Source organism: Dasypus novemcinctus, chromosome 3 (assembly GCF_030445035.2).
Source record: "Dasypus novemcinctus isolate mDasNov1 chromosome 3, mDasNov1.1.hap2, whole genome shotgun sequence".
Lineage (NCBI taxonomy): Eukaryota > Metazoa > Chordata > Mammalia > Cingulata > Dasypodidae > Dasypus > Dasypus novemcinctus.
Window position 1 is genome coordinate 44,470,215 of NC_080675.1, and position 12,517 is coordinate 44,482,731.

General features: G+C 42.4%; 1 long non-coding RNA gene across 1 annotated transcript; it reads right to left on the reverse strand.

The window, feature by feature from the left end:
- Positions 1-10,868: 10,868 nt before the first annotated feature.
- LOC131278115 (uncharacterized) lies at positions 10,869-12,087 on the reverse strand. Its single transcript, XR_009185367.1, has 3 exons — positions 11,952-12,087; positions 11,342-11,440; positions 10,869-11,248 (listed from the first exon to the last, which is right to left on the reverse strand). It is a non-coding gene; the product is annotated as an uncharacterized lncRNA (long non-coding RNA).
- Between the last annotated feature and the right edge of the window lie 430 nt (positions 12,088-12,517).

Sequence of the window (12,517 nt, forward strand, 5' to 3'; positions counted from 1 at the left end):
AGCAATGTTCTACCTCAGGGTCTTCACTCATATTCTTCCTCTGCCAGAAACACTCTTCCCTTAGAGCTTCCCTTCAGGTATCTCCTCAAATGTCACTGGATCAGAGAGAGCCCTTCCCAAACAGCAGCTACTGAAGTAGCACTCCACCTTGATCACCAGTCACTTTCCAGACCCTCCTCCCTCCACTTTATCAGCAGTATTATCACTTGAAATATATATTTGTTTGCTTAATATCTGTCTCATGAAAGAGGGAACTTTGTTTTGCTAACTACTGTATCCCCAGTGCCTAAAAATACTGCCTGACATACAGTAGGTATTCAGTAAATTTTTATTAAATGAATGATTAGATGGGTGGTATTGGACTAGAACTAAAAAGCCACAGGAAAGCCATGGCGAGGCAAGGAAGGCATCCAATAGAAAGCAGAGAGAATCAGGAAAATGGAGCAGATGAAAGATGGAGAGGCTGTCATTACTGACTGCCAAGGTCTGGAAAATGCATGAGGGTTCTGTCGTAACCTTATAATAACACAACACACACATACGTCACTGAAAATACCTTGAGTGGGTTTTCGAGTGTTACAGCCTAACAATCCCACACAATGGCAGTGTATAAATAACCAACACAGAGCCAGGCTCGTAGGAGGTGTTCATGGATGTGAGTGCCCTTTCTCCCATCAAAAGTGCTAGCTATGTGCAGCTCCTACTCTCCGCTTCCCTGTACTGCTGTTTCCTGTACAGTCATCCTCTCTCTCACATCCTGGCTCCACTCACTGACTTCCCACCTGATCCAGCATTGCCAGTCACCCCATCTAGCCACTGAACTTATCATGTTCTGTGCTGCTTCTCCTGTAAAACTGACTCCTTTCCTTACTGCTCTTTGACAAGAATAGATTTAACTTTCAATTATTCCGGTTAGAAACTTAAAAATCATATTTAACATCTATTTTCTTTACCCCTACATCTTTCCACATGGCTTGTTAATTCTTTCCAAACACTAGAATCAACTTTCTTTTCCATTTCATGCAGGAATCCTTCTCTGACCCTCCAGCACAAACCAGATCATCCATTTTATGCTCTAATATCCACATCCACTTTTCTTCATAGCATTGACCACTTTTTCTAACTACGTATTTGTGATATGATTTAATAATGTCTCTTTCCTCTTCTAGACTATCAACTCTACGGGGCAGACTCTCAACAAATGCCACTGCATGGATGGATAGAGCTATTTTTCTCTCTTTGCTTCATTTGCCCTTATCTCTGGCTGTAATGTCAGTTCCCCTAAGGATGAAGCTGTGTGTTCTTATTATTTGTCCAGCCCTCACACTTAGAACAAAATCAGAAGCACATCAGGCGATCAACAAATAGGGGTTTATTAATCGCTGGGTCTCTGCCATCCAGATGTTGAGCTTGTTTGGCAAAAGGCAAGTCCTCACTCCCGAGTGTCTAGTCAAACAACTGGGCGCTGCCGGCTCCAGGGACGTGGCAAACAGGAATGCCAGCGCTTCCAAAGCGGCCCACCAGGCTGGTGGAGCGTCTTCCCTTTGCTTCCTGATACGGCAGTAATTAGAAACAGCAGCCATCGCCACGCTGCATTCCCCGGAGCACCCCGCGGACACCCAGAACACATGTAGCTGCAAGACCACCTGCTGGGAAGAGAATAGAAGGATCCTTTGCTGAACATGGCAGGGGTGATGACTAAGGGAATAAAGCCGCCGCATAGCAGATAGCTGCCCCATCTTCCCCAAAGCCCTAAATAATTTCTCCACTTGAAAAAGGAGGAAAAAAATACACAATTAATTTTTCATGTAGATCAATCCACTTGGAAGCTTAGGGAAGAGCCGTGCATACTAAGAGCCCAACCTGAGATGCCACAGTTGCCCGGCTCAGACAAGGAAGCCATGGTAATGAACCTGAGGAAGCAAAAGAGAGGGGGAGAGAGGAAGAAAACCCCACGTCTTCTGCCTGTGCCGCCTTCCTGAGGGGAAGTTACAGAACAGTGGGTGGCTGCTTATTCTTTTTTTAAGGGCCTGCTTTGTACCCTAACTGCTCGCTTTCATTAACAGAATTAACTTAACAACTGTTGTCTTTGTTTCATAGATGGGGAAACTGAGGCTCGGGAAAGCCCCGCACCTTGGCCAAGGTTGCCCAGCCAAGGAGAGGCAGAGTTGGGATTCCAAGTGCACGGCTCACGCCCTCTCCCATACGCCCACCGGCTGCTGAGTTTCTCAGCAGGTGATTAAGGCAGACGCTGGGGGACCATGTGTTGGAGAAACTGTGGCAGGTTCCCCTTCATGGGAGGGTAGGTGTCTTCAGCAGAATTGTCCAGTCCAGATGTTCCTACATGTATGGAATCTGTTTAAACCCTCTGCGTTAGCCCCAAAGTGATGACGAGCGGGGAGAAAGAGAGGAGAAGGCAGACTCCGGCTCTCCCTGCCGGTTCTCCTCGCTGCTCATCATTGGCAACTGAAGACATTGGGTCAGTGGTCCCTCCATCACAACGTCCAGCACTGCTATGGACTACGTGGCATAACATAAATGCTAAAAACCTCAGTTCTGGGCTAGGCCTCCCCCTCCTCATCCCCTGCCCCGACCCCCAAGGCTTGGTTTTATCACTTAACTAGCCGTGTGGTCCTGGGCAAATACTTAACATCTTTGTGCCTCTGTTTCCCCTAATGGAAAAGAATAAAAACATTTACTTTCTAGGGTGTTTGTGAATATTGGACAAGACAATACATGGAAAAGGCTTAGAACAGTGCCTGGTATACAGTAAGTGCTCTACGAATGTTACTTGTGATTAATAATGTTATTGTCATTGTAGAAGGAAAAAGAATTGTCCATTTTCCTCTAAGACCTGAATAGACTCTATTCATACAGAAACAATTTCTTTCCCTGTGACCAGAGGTTTAAATATTCAGTAGCAAGGACTCTCAGTTGCACATACCAGAAATCTACTCAGGCCAGCCTTGGCAAAAAGCAGAAAGTCAGCGAAATAAAGAAACAAAAGCAGGAACAAAGACAAGAATTCCAAGAAGGCTCTGAAACCAAGGACTGGGTGGCTATAGGAAATTCAGGAAGCCTCCTTCTCCATCTTTTCTTTCTGCATATCTGCTTCATTCTTTGCCAATCTGGGTATAAATCTTTAATACATATATCGTTTGGGGCAACTTAACTTCTTGGGTATAGAGTAGTTGTGGAGGTAAAATGAGTTAGTATCTCTGAAGTGCTTAGCCTGGCACAAAGTAACACTTAGCATGCTGATGTTAGCTGTTGTTACTCTTTCTGCTTAGCTTTTCCTGCTATTTTGTCCCCACCATGGAAAACACAGCGGCTGACCACTCCAGAGTTTTTCCAAATCTTCCCTTCAAGAGAACAATTCGGGCTATGGCTAGAATCTCTTTGGCAACCCTAAGAGCTGCTGGAGAAGTGCGTCTGGTCAGCGGGGGTGGTGGGCCTCCCCTCGTGGCCCTGTGGATGGGGGTGGAGGCTGGGAGGAGCACATTCCCCAAGAAAGGAACTGAAAGGCAGCCTGATCCACATCTCACCCGTGTGGGACCTTGCAGCCTGAACTTCTCAACCTTTTTATAAAATCCTTTCTTCTGTTGGAGAGGCCTCCTCCAGCAACCAGGAAGGGAGGTGTAAACCTGCTGCCAGGACTGCCCACGTAAACCAGGTGACAGTCCCACACACACTTTTACTAATGCCCCATAACATCTAGAAAGACCCTAGTGTGCTTTCCAAGGCCCCCCTAAAGCTAGCCCCTGCCTCCTTCTACGCCCTTACTCAGAAACCCCTCCATTGCCAGATATGCCGGACTTCCTTCTGTTTCTTAAACACAGCAAGTGCCTCGCTTTCCCAGGACCTTTGTACATGCCCTTACTGCAGCCTGGATTCTCTCTCCCCAGGATTTCCACATGGCCATATCTTTCTCATCATTCAGAGTTCTGCTCAAAAGCCACTCACTTCCCAAGAGTCCTTCCCTGACCTCCTGACCCACTGCTGCCCCATCACTACCCCCAGCCCATTCTCTCATGTCACCCTGTGTGCATTTCTTCCCAGCTGTTATCACTCTCTGATTATAGCTTGTCTCTTTATGGGTTTACTTGCTAATTTTCAATTTACCCCTCACAGAACATAACCCTCATGATAGTAAAGACCTTGTTTGTCATATTCACCTGGTGCCCCTCATGCCAAGAACAAAGTTTAATATATCAAATATACTGATGAAAGGTGGTAGAAGGAACAAATTCGTGAATAAAATACATTATGAACCGATAATCATGTGAGTGGTAGTTAGTTAGTGGTAGAGTGGTAGAGCTGTCTTTGCTTTTGGATACTGCCATCAGTGATCATTTCTAGTCCTGCACCAGCCACCCCAGCATGCCAATAAGAAGTCATCAGGCTCTGTTGGCATATTAGCTTCTCAGATCCCCATATTATGCAAGGGTTACAACCTGTCTTGTGAAAAATTTGCACCATGCTTTTTTTTTATTGCCCTAGTTTCACTTATTATACCCAACTGCTTATAGAAGAGTTCTTTAGTTACAATTTTTAAAATTACTGATAATATTTATTGAAGATCAAAACTAAACTAGGCTTTTCCCCCCTTTAAGTCCTGTGCAACCACAGAAATTCTCCAGTCCTACACTTTATTATCTAATTTTATTATCACCCAAGGATGCAAGATGATTTGTTTACAGAGGATTAGATTATTCAAATATTCCTTTATCTGCTCTTTAATAGCCATCCTTTTTCTATAGCCTTAATTGTATCTTATTAGACATCTTTGTTTTATTTTATGCTATGTGGCCTTAGGATATATTGATGTGTTTAAACATCCTCACACATACTTTAATATACTGAAAATCATTTAAAATCATTGTAACTTGTCTGCAAGCTATAGAAAGCATGATAGATTACCCTTTTGGGAAGAAAAACTAAACCAAGTGGTATTTGTTTGTTTGTTGTTTTTTGTTTGTTTGTTGTTTGTTGGGGTTTTTTGTTTGTTTTTTGCTTCCTAAAATGAATTCACTTAGGCTGTGGAAACCCCTTATCCTGCGATCTCTGCACCCTTCAAGAGAGAGAGAGAAGGAAGTAGAAATACTCCCAACTGCCAAAGAGGTTCTGCTTAACATGGCGGCTTGAAGTGTCCAGATTCCAAAAAAGACCTTAGAAAGGGTTTCACCTAATCTTTTGATTACAAACAATTAACTGGATGTGTGTAGATCTTCACAGCATGCAGAAAAGGAAAGCAGTTTAAGGAATCATACCAGCCCATCTAACTCCTCCTTGCTTTCCTTGGCAGTTTTTTGGTTTCCTCTATGTGGCCCAACAAGTAGCTATGGCTGGACTGCAGGCAGGTCCACTAGGGTCTTTTAGGTCCTTGGTATCCTCTGTCAGGTTCCTTTAGTGCATCATCAGAGCTGTCCTATCCCCACGAATTCCTCTTGGCTCCTGCTCCTCTCTTCAGTTGAAGGGCATGGCAATAGGGATCTTACCTCAGAGGGCTTGGCTTCTCTTAGACTTTACCAGAATGGAGCTATTTCCCTGAATTATAAGCAGAAATTAATGGGTGCCCTGAGCAGGTATGGTGGCCTCATTTCAACAGAGAAGACCTAAGGCAGCTAAGGCCAGACCTGAAATTAATTTCTCTTTTTAATGAATTGCCCAGGGAACTTCCTGTATTAGTCAGCCAAAGGGGTGCTGATGCAAAATGCCAGAAATTGGTTGGTTTTTACAAAGGTTGCTTATTTGGGGTAGGAGTTTACAGATACCAGGCCATAAAGCATAAGTTACTTCCCTCTATTTTTTCATGTTGGAGCAAGATGGCTGCTAATGTCTGCGAGGTTCAGGTTTCCTTGAGTTCCTCTGGGCTCAGCTCCTCTGGGCTCAGCTCCTCTGTTTTCTCCACAAGGTCAGCTGTAGACTAGCAGGCGAATGGCTCTGTCTCTTTCCCCAGGGCTCCAGCTTAAGACTTCAGCATCAAACTCCAACATCAAAACTGCTACATTAAGAACCCCCAACTCTGTCCTTTGCCATGCCTTTTATCTGTGAGTCCCCACCCACCAAGGGGCAGGACTCAAAGCCCTAATGATGTAGCCTAATTAAAGCCCTAATCATAACTCAATCAGGCCCAGAGAGAGATCAGATTACAAACATAATCCAATATTTTATTTTTGGAATTCATAACCATATCAAACTGCTACACTTCCCTTTTCCCATTTTTCTTCTGGTTTTATGGTTTTCTTTAGTTTCCTTTCCCTTCATTGTTTTCTCAATCCCTCCTGGAGCTGGAGCTGGTGAACCCTTATGGTTTATGCTCATCTATACTGAAGCTTCCCTGTGGCTCCTGAGTTCCCCAATCATTTCCTTCCTAATAGGAAGCAGCAGGTTTACAGTGGCTACATTGTCCTCTTTCCAAGTCATAAAATTTTCCTCCTGGTGATTTAAGAATCTCTTAAGCAGATAATAGTAGTTACACGCTATTAAATGTTCTGCCATTAGATTCTGTGTATGTGGCGACCTGTGACCACAGCAGCCAAGCCATCGCCAGCTGGTAGGTGCAATTCTCAGAATATTTTAAAAATCCTGCTCCCACTATGTGTTAATGAGGTGCTGATTAATATGAGTAACTTTAATGTAGAGGATGAAGATCAGAAAAGTCATTCAGCTCCATATGGCTGACCCAGGGCCCCTTTGTAAAGCCTGAAGCCAATGCACCATTTTGCTCTTTTGAAAGCACTTCAGGAGGAAACAGGAAAAGTTTTATTTTCTCTGTCCTTGTGCCATATGGAGGATACTCCTTTGTCTCTATTCCCTCCACCCTCTCCCATCCCCACATTACAATACAGGGAATGGAAAGCATTGCTGCTAAATTTCGTTTGTATCTAACAGCAAAGAAAAATATGGACCCGGATTGCAGTATTATTTTTTGAAGAGTGTACTCCCCCAATAAATGCAAAGTGCTTTACAAATGCCATTCCCTAATATAGAAGAGGAGAAAGATCTTTAAAAACATGAAAACCTAGTACAGATAGAAGAAAGCCTAAGGCCATTTGGGAGTCATAACCATATCAAACTGCTACACTTCCTCCCAGGTCTTTGCGGACATCCAGATAAAATAAGAAATTGACATTGGACTTCCCCAAAATTGTGTTGTATATAAGCACTAGCTACAGTGATGGTGTTTTGAAGCAGCCACTGCAGGCTGGGGAGAGCAGTCAATGAGAGCTGGCCTGGGAATCTTCTTGGCTTTGCATTTTCTCAAGGCTCTATAGGCTGACCAGACCTTTCCTGGGGTTCAGGTCTACACTGTCAGTTTGCAAAATTAGTCACAGACTCCTTTATATCTATTGAACTGCCAAGATGCCATTCAGTCTTGGCTCACAACACTGAAATCATAATTACACTGACATAGGTTATCATAGGGGGCCTAAACTAAGACATTTGACATTTACAGATAGGAATAGCAAGACTGCTTATGTAAATTATATCATAAAATGGAAAGGAATTGAATTATTTTCTATTGCTTTGACAGCAACACAAAATGATTGTTTTCATTTTGTGTTCTGTTAAAAATATTTAACAGGGATTCTTTTTTTTTTTTTTTCATTTTAAGTCCTAAGAGATTTATTTTCTGGAGAAGATATTCATAAACAGTTAAAGGGGTACTTAGGTAATACAATCTAATATTCATAATTAGAACTGAGGAAAGTGTTGATTTTTAAAATTGCCTTTTTAGAGTGTGTAAGCAATGTGTAAAATAGTTTCTGTGCTCCATTTTTTTTGAAATTGTGGTTGTATAATGAATGGTAATAGGGCTAAGGCCACCTAGGTAGTGGCACAAAGCCAGGCTTTGGGGTCAGTCTCCTGGGGTCAAATGTTACTTCTGCCACTTATTAGTTATAGGACTCTTCGCAGTAATATGGCCCCTAAGCCTCAGTTGGCAATAATCTTATACAGTACCTTATACAGTGTAGGCTTAAATTAGTTAATTTAAGTGAATCTCTTAGTTCTGTGCCTGCCACATAATAAGCACTTGAGAAACAATAACGATTATTATGAAGAGGAATGTGACAAATTTCAAATATGCTCATGCAAATCATGATGGGTAGGGGATGAGAGAGGAAGGACCTGGAGGGACAGAGTGAAGGATCACTAGCTGTGTTAGGCTACTGCAGTTGGAAGAAAGGCTATTTCACCTAGGAAAGGTAGATAATGCAAGAAAAAAATGAGTACTGCTTTAGAAGAAAGAACCATTCAGTAAGTTAGACAGGCAGTTGAATTCTTTGAAAGACATAACCGTAAGGGTATGGAAATATGGAGAGGAAGTATGGAGAGTATTCTAACTGTGTAAAAGTGAGAGGAAGAAAGAAAATGTAAATAGTTGCTAGGGCCACCATGGCCCATCACTGCCTGAGCATGGGTGATGCAAGTATTTGTGTTCTAGAGCATGCCATGTCCACTGTGGGTCTACAAAACCACCTGGGTTCCATGTTTGGAGTTTTGAATGGGCCATAGTGCCATGTTGGACTGGCATTTGGTTAAGAAAAAATTATTTGAGGGCCAACTTCTCCACTTGGGGCCACAGGCCCCTCTGCCCTCCAGAGGGCATTCCAGGAGCTGCTATCTGCACCAGATGACCCTGTCAGGTAGGGCTGGAGCTGGATGTCTGCAAAGACCTGAGCAGATCTGCTGGGTTGGAACAGCATCAATGGCCCCCTAGTCAGTGAGTCAGAGTTATGTACCATGGAGAAACGGAAGTGTTAAAAGAAGTTTCAGTTCTCACTGGTTTGAGCAGATCATAGAGTGCTAAGTGTCCTTGAGGAGAGACATATTTCTCAAAGGTGCCTTGATCACTTAGGCTCAATTCTCACTCCAAAAATGACATAACTGACCTTGACCAGACCCAACTTCTTATATCTCCTTCCATGAAAGAAACAACTTTGGCTAGCAGTAGAACCAGAATATTAGAAGTTCATCAGCTAAGACTCCCTTCCCCAGGATGATACTATTTACAGTGCCAACATTTGCCTTTGGGGTTCTCTTTTTCTATGCTCCATGAACTCACCAATCCCCCTTCCTTAGTCCTATGAATATTTTTAATCACATTGTCATCAATGTGAGATCTAATGAATCTTATTGCATATTTCTAGGCTGTCCCATTACGTATTGATTTCAAGTTTTAACTCATGGAGGGAAACTAATTTCCCTTATTTTGATATTTTTGGAGGAGAGTTTTGTTGTAGATCCAAACACTGACAACTGCCCCACATTGTGGCATTATAGGCATAATATTTTGATAATTATAATTATAGATGGAGTAGCATTATCAGAAGTCTGCCACAATAAGAGATATAAAAGCCTAATGAAAAATAAAAAGAAGCATGCAGAATGAGTTAAGATGGAGCAAAGAAAAATAAAGAAAACCTTGAAATCAAATGTAAAGTCAGAAATGGGAAAAAAGAATTGATTTTATGGTAGATCCAAGATGACTTTTTAACATTCTCTGCTAAAAGGAAACTAAATTTCAACTCTCTTATCCCCAAGCAATAGCAGCCTAGTTTATACATCCATTGTGAATGACAAAATAACAATTGTTCTGACCCATATACCACCAAGTGGATCTTGCTAAGCTGAAGGGCAGAACTGCCCTTTTTGATAAGGGGAAGTGATATTGGGCAGATGGGACACAAAAGTGGGGATGAAATTGATAATTGTTGATGAATTCTAGGAACTGCTGTGCTTTCTTGCCTACCTCTGGACCTCCAAGTATTTGGAATCAATCATGTTTACCTTGACTAGGCAGTTCACAGCCCAGGAAATCTTACCATTTGGCTTCAAAACTGCAGATAGTCAGGATAGTCCAGGGGTGGTACTTGTTGAAGTTGGATAAGAAGCTGTCAGAACAGAGAATGGATCACCAAGTTATCCATGCAAATGATGAATAGAATGCTCAGAAAGTTAAGCATAATCTCTCCAATGGATATTGGAAAGGGCCACGGCATTTCCCAGGCCCAGCAATTTCACAGAGTACACATGGGAGACCAATGTTCATTGGGCACCTCTCCTAATCTTTACAGGGTGTTTGGGTAGTTGGTATTTGTGAAGGAAAAAAACCTGGTCAAGAAGATAAAGAAACAGCTGGAGAAGTTGGTGGTCTATACGGCAATCAAGCAAGGCCAACGTCATCTTTTCTAAGCCAAAGCTTCCTGATCCTCCACCTGAAAAAGGACCCGGACTCTCTTGGGGCATGTAGATTTCCTGAGGGTGTGGGACTTAGTGTCAGGCACAACAGTTGACCATGCCGTCTTGGCAGGAACCAAGTTGGTTATGTAGAAGACTTAGACGTCTTCATCTAAGTTTAATTTTCTTATCTATACAGTGATAATAATAACATCACAGACTCACAAGATTGTTTCAAGGATTAAATGAGATAGTATTATCTAAAGTGTTTAGAATCATGCCAAGCACATGGTAAGCACTCAAAATGTCAGTGATGATGATGGAAGAAGGGGAGGAACTGAAAGGTGTGTCATGCAATGTCAACTAAATCCAAATACCCTAAGATATCATTTAGAGTATAGTAGGAGAAAAATAATTTTCTCCAAAAGAAACTGATGAAAACATAATATAATGGTTAGATTTTTTATCCCTGTGTTCATGATTCTCAAGGCTAAATTTTTAATCCTCAGGTACCACTATGTTAATCCTTGGGGTAAGAATATTTGCTTTTCTTTTTCCTTTGGCTCCGATATTTGATTATATTAGCCTTGTCTTTTATGTCCTTGGCTATAAGCTGCCTGAAATTCCTTTTGGAAGAGGTGGGATATAAAAATAAAATAAAAATAAAGAGAAGGCACTCCATAAAACTTTCCTGAATTTATTGAATTGTCGAATCTTTCCACATAAACCAGACTGCCTCTGAAAAATGAGTAAGCACAAGAGAAGGCAATAATAGAAAAATGTTCTCCTTATTTTCTTGTGTATCAAAATTCTACCTAAGAGAGTCATCCCATTTCTCTTACTTCCTATAGCCATAATGCAAATTCTCTTTTCCTTGTGTGAGGATCTGAGCATCTGTGTGAAGAAGGGAGATGTTTCAAGAGGCTAAAAGTACAATTTATCCACCATCTGTCCATCCTCTGCCTCATAGCATGTGCCATTTCTTATTGGAGTGGGCAACTTTTGCAGCTAATTTCAGTCTTATCTTTTATCATCTTTCTGTCACTGGCTTGCACCTTGTCTCCTAGAGGAAAAAAAGAGAAAAAGGAAGGAAGGAAGGAAGGAAGGGAGGGAGGGAGGAAAGGAGGGAGGGAGGGAGGGAGGGAGGGAAGCATACCTGCATTCTTGAGGAGCAATGAGATCTCATTTAAAGTCATTCTTGAAGTTGCTATGGTGATGGACAATTCTGACCATCAGGGTACAGAAGCCACTGGTGCTGAGGAAATCACCGAGTTAGAGAGTTCAAGATGGATAAGTGCAGAGAGAATGCCAGAGTGCTTCCTGGTTTGAGAAAATGACTGGCTTGTTCATCCCACTCTCCACATTCCTGAAAAGCCTTTCTGATGGAAAGTAATCACTCCGCACTCAGATTAAACATTATCTGGCCCTTCTCACAAGCCCCAGCATGCTCTGGGGCTCTAGTGGAATCTTTTCCATTGTGCTCTAATGGACCCCGTAACAATATATTTGAAGGAGCGAACAATTTGCCTCCAAGGGCTCTGAGTATAGCTGATTCTAAGAGGAGTCCAATTTTTCCTCTGATGGATCCTAAGGGGCTATCTTTACTACTGAGCCCCCAAAGCTATAAGTTTTTGGGCCTGGTCCATATCAGGACTGGTTTTCACTTGTTTGAGGAGTGACAACTGGGTATTTCAGGTTGATGTGGTTCCAAGTCCTACCACCCTCTGAGGGCACCCGCCTCCAAAGATTTTTCTCCATGAACTTACCCAGCCTTTTCACACTGCTGTCCCCTACATAATCTTCTGCTTTTCCCAAGTGTTAATAGGGTTTGTTGAGTTCATTAGAGAAAATTTACAGGATCTAATAACCAAGCTAACTAATTCATGTCAACTAAAGCGAACTGGCAAGGTAGGCAGAGAATGTCTCAACCCAAGAATGTAGAACCCTGAGGAGGACTCTGAATGTTAGTGGAACCAACACACATTCCAGTCCCCATTATCCTGACTGGCCCTACTACAGGGTGGAGAAACCTCAATTCTTCTTTTCCCATTCTTCCTTGCAGGTAGGAATGAACAAGTGACAACATTCTGGACAAAGAGATATAAACTGATATCTGCAGGGGTTGCTTGGAAGGTTTTTGGTTTTCCCAATAAAAAAGTTTCACCTTTTTTGCCCCTTTTGCCTTCTTCTTTCCTTGAATGCAGACAAGACAGCCTGAGCTACAGTAGCCATGTGGCAACTATGGTGGATTGAATTGTGTATTTTGGGCATGTTCTTGGTCTTAATCTGCATTCTGGTGTGTTTGGGCTCACCAGATGTAAATAAGATCTCT